Consider the following 4,793-nt stretch of genomic DNA (forward strand, 5'->3'; position numbering starts at 1 on the left):
AAACTGTGCCTTCATCTGAACCGTGGTGGTTATAAAAGCCATACAGCATTAAATAGTTCCTCTGATCTGTGGGAGAACAGCTTCAACTGTAGCCATGTGAAGAACCCAAAGACCATCTGGGACTGTGAGAGCGAAAATACAACCTCCGGGAACCAAGGGGTCGACCTCGAAAATACAACCTCCTGGAACCAAGGGGTCCTCATCCAATGCTGGGGTATATGACAGTTATTACTAATATACCTCCAATGCCAGAGTAATGATAATTAATACTAATATATCTCAAATGCTAGAGTAATAACAATTATTACTGCTACATCTCAAATGGTAATAAATAGTATTACCAAAAGTGTAATTCAAAACTAAAACGACAACAAATTAAATTAAGTTATTTAAATTGAATTATTAATTGTAATCAAATTAATTGACAACCAGGATTTTACCCAGCCCATTTTTAAACAATAAGAGTTGTATTAAATTTAACACACCAGATTGTAATGTGTAATCCTGATCTCTATACTGCCTCCCCCTGGCCAGCTGGGGCGCCTGGTGGAGAAGAAAGAAACTGGTTGGAATAACGTGTTCCTTCCACACGCTAAAAAATTATAAAACAATTTAAAAAAAGATAATGAGTTCAAAATGTGATTTAATATCAAGACTGATTCATGTTTAAGTGGGAAAAGCTATCACATCTTTGTGGTTGTGGGATTGTTTTGTTTTTTTATTTGTTTTTGTTCATTTGTTGTTGTTTGTGTTTTCCCAGATAACCCTTGGGTTAGCCTATTAGGGTATAGGGACTGCTCTGGTGAGGTGAAGATCAGTGACATCAGGGTGTGCAGTGACCACTGGGATGACCAACATTCACACATAGTTTGCCAAGAGAAGGGCTGTGGCAATGCTCTGTCCTTTAAACAACATAGAAGAACTGGGTCAGATGTTTACCACGTCCGTTGCCTGGGCTCTGAGTCCAGTCTTGGGCAGTGTGAGACGGTCCTGGGTCAGTGTGCTGGAAGACTGCTGTCTGTCTACTGTTCAGGTCAATGCTTTTATTTACCTGTGAGAAGAGACACTCTTATGATTTGTTTTTGTAAAGAATGTCTGCAGAAGAAGGCTCTATCATTTTAACATGTTGTATGTCATACAGTATACTGTAGTGGCTACTATATTCTATATCAGGTTGTTTTTTGACACAATCTTTTACTTCAGTATTGTTTACTGATGTGTTATGTTCTAATGAAAAAAGAGAAGAAATCCATTTTCTGTAAAATATGCTTTTTGAACATTGAAGTGGATAAAGACCTATACAGTAGGAGTAGGGTCTGTGGGATATTTTCAGTTTTTTATTTTCATTTGATGTTCGAAAGTTTGGATGCAGCAGTGTTTCCACATGACAGGAAATAAAGCACAGTTTTTAATTTCACTTGTTACAGGTGGCATCAGGTTCAGAACCACAGAGAAGTGTGGAGGCACACTTAGTGTCCAATACCAAGATGAGTGGGAGCATGTGTGTCCTCTAAATGTAACAAAGGACATTAAGAACCAGCTGTGCAAGGAGCTTGGTTGTGGTGAGGTCAAGGAGAACATTAAGACAGATGTGAAATCCACAGAGGAGGTAAACAACTGTTTTGTCTGCTTTGTCTTTTACGTCACATTGACGTCATAAGACAGCTCATCACCGCGTTATGTGCATTATTTTGTGTGAAAGATGTTTTTGTTTGACATTCCTGTCTGAAAGCAAGGTGGAAAAAACTATCAAACACTAAAAAGTAGGTTTTGATTTTGGATTTTAGGACCTGGTTTGCACAAAAGATCATTTGAACACCAGAGACTGTTTCCACCGGAAGTCTTGTAAGAATGTCCAACCAGCTGAGATCTATTGTGATGGATATTCTCCTCCTACACCTCCTCCTCCTCCTCCTCCAGGTACATACAGTATACTTTCACAAGCAGTTCACTAATCTATAGTGAATGCACCACAACTACTCATCACCAGTAACAACTCATACTGTCAAACTAAATTAGTATTTCTTTCCTTTTCCTTTCCTTCATTTTTTGTGATTTTACCTGTCCTGACACTGATGCGTGGACACTAACTCCCCAATTTATATGTATTCTTCTTCTTTATTTATTCAGCCACTTTTTCTGGCATTCTACTCCAGCCACATTCTTTGAGCGAGAATTGAGCTACAGTTTTGCTTGTACTTTTCTTTTTTACAATCTTTTATATTATATTATATTTTATATTTTTAGATGAAAAAAGGATTCCTCTTTTCTAGTTTGTTTTGTTCAACCAACAACATGTAAATTAACTACACAAAGTGATTTTCAGAATTTGATCCTAAAGAGGTCACCAGGATTGTCACAGTCCTTGTGATTGTGCTGCTGCTGATTCTCCTCAGCCTGTGTGTGAGAAGAACACATGCCACTGTTAACCGTGAGTAACGTTATATTCATGTAATCTATTTAATTGCTTGTCATAGTATAATTATTCTCTTTTATATGAACTGTGTCAATAGCCTCCTATAATCTGTTATGTCAATGGTGTGCGGGTGAATGCGCACGCACGTGTTTGCGTGTGTGGCGTGTTGTAATTTTTTTTATCTTGGGTAATAATAATAATAATAATAATTATTATTATTACCCTAATGCTGCATATAAAACAGTAAAATATATATATTTTTTCACCAGTAGTTTTCTAATTGTGTTGTCATCTATAGTAAGACAATCTTCACAAAAAGATGAAGGGGATGAAGGTGTTGAATATGAGGAGATTGGCATGACTGTAAATGAAATGAAAGTCTTGGATCAACTTGGTGAGTGATATTTAAATGAAATGAAACCTCTTATCCAGAGCTGCTTAAGAGTGAGATCAGAGTAAACAGCATCAACAACACTAGTCAACAATGATAGGGAAAATAGTAATAGAAACTAGGATTCTAACAATGTACCTTACATCTGCCTAAACAACATGATATCTAAATAACTTTCTGTTAATTCTAAACTCTAGGATACCTGGTAAACAATGGAGCGGCAGTAGCTCAGGGGTAGAGTGGCCGGTAGAGCCAGGAGCCTGGGATCGAACTCGATCCCAGTCTCCCCCAGAATTAGAGTCGACCCCAGAGTTAGCAAGACTCTGAACCCCTAATTAAATTGCTCCTGATATGCTGGTTGGTGGTTGCATGTTTTCCTCTGCCACTGGTGTATGAATGTGTGAGTGAATGGGTGAATGTAATGCACAATCATTGTAAAGGCTTTGCTTAAAAAGCACTATATAATTTAAACATTTATCATTTACAATGAACCATGCATCTGTCTAAATATCATGTTAACTAGTAAATACCATTCTGTACGTATGCAGCGGTCATAGCTGAATCATTAGAGAGCACGCCTGCAGAGCCGGAGAGCCCGGTTGTCCCAGGCCATGAATATGAGGAGATTGGCATCACTGCAAATGAAATGAAAGTCTTGCATCAACTTGGTGAGTGATCAGTCAGTGTGTATTTTGTTATTTGAATTGTCAGGCCAAGATAGTTGTTTTTGTTTAGAATTCTTGTGCTGCTATGTTCTTGTCATATTGAAAGGATAGTTGTTGTTGTTGTTGTTTAGAGTTCTAGTGCTACTGTATGTTCTTGTCATGTTGTTTAGAGTTCTAGTTCTACTGTATGTTCTTGTCATGTTGTTTAGAGTTCTAGTTCTACTGTATGTTCTTGTCATGTTGTTTAGAGTTCTTGTTCTTCTATGTTCTTGTCATGTTGTTTAGAGTTCTAGTGCTGCTACTGTATGTTCTTGTCATGTTGTTTAGAGTTCTAGTTCTACTGTATGTTCGTGTCATGTTGTTTAGAGTTCTAGTTCTACTGTATGTTCTTGTCATGTTGTTTAGAGTTCTAGTTCTACTGTATGTTCTTGTCATGTTGTTTAGAGTTCTAGTTCTACTGTATGTTCTTGTCATGTTGTTTAGAGTTCTAGTTCTACTGTATGTTCTTGTCATGTTGTTTAGAGTTCTAGTTCTACTGTATGTTCTTGTCATGTTGTTTAGAGTTCTAGTTCTACTGTATGTTCTTGTCATGTTGTTTAGAGTTCTAGTTCTACTGTATGTTCTTGTCATGTTGAAAGCAGGATGGAGGTCAGAGAGGGCAGAGGTCACTGTGAACCCTACAGGAAGTACTTCCTCCTTGTCTGATGATGTCATCCATGAGGAGGAAGTGACCGTGGTCCACAGCCCACAACCTCTCCACACCAACACTCAACATGCAGGAAAGTTGGAACCACTGTTACTGTTGCCTTTATGAAAGCATTGATTGATTGAATAGACAAAAATGAAGAACAGTACAGTCAATACAAAGAAATGTGGTACAGTACACCCAAATAAGTCCTTTTACTGTCTTGTTTGTGTTGGAGGTCCTTTGTATTCAATTCATGGACATAGCAAATAACACACAATGAAAAACAGTCTCCCCATGCCTTTGGGGCTTGTGGAGACAATAATAACTAGTCCATACCTGGTCAAAGATATGAGCAGTGAGCACCCAAAGTATGTGCAGAGTTTGGCTTATGTGCTGTGCACAAACACAAACAGTAGCCTGGGCATAGCATGTAGCTAGCTCAACATGCAAAGTTGGAGCCACTGTTACTTTACTTTTTATGAAATCACACAATTAATAACAACAACAATAATAAAAGTGTGTGTGTGTGTGTGTGTGTGTGTGTGTGTGTGTGTGTGTGTGTGTGTGTGTGTGTGTGTGTGTGTGTGTGTGTGTGTGTGTGTGTGTGTGTGTGTGTGTGTGTGTGTGTGTGTG

At 38.1% G+C, this 4,793-nt stretch overlaps 1 long non-coding RNA gene across 1 annotated transcript; it reads left to right on the forward strand.

Moving 5' to 3' along the window:
- The first annotated feature begins 2,290 nt into the window (after positions 1-2,290).
- On the forward strand, positions 2,291-3,481 carry LOC308280706. The gene is made up of 3 exons (XR_013961777.1): positions 2,291-2,431; positions 2,715-2,810; positions 3,356-3,481. It is a non-coding gene; the product is annotated as an uncharacterized lncRNA (long non-coding RNA).
- Positions 3,482-4,793: the final 1,312 nt, after the last annotated feature.

The sequence above is a fragment of the Nannobrachium achirus genome (assembly GCF_963921795.1).
Source record: "Nannobrachium achirus genome assembly, contig: SCAFFOLD_375, whole genome shotgun sequence".
NCBI classification, from domain to species: Eukaryota; Metazoa; Chordata; class Actinopteri; order Myctophiformes; family Myctophidae; genus Nannobrachium; species Nannobrachium achirus.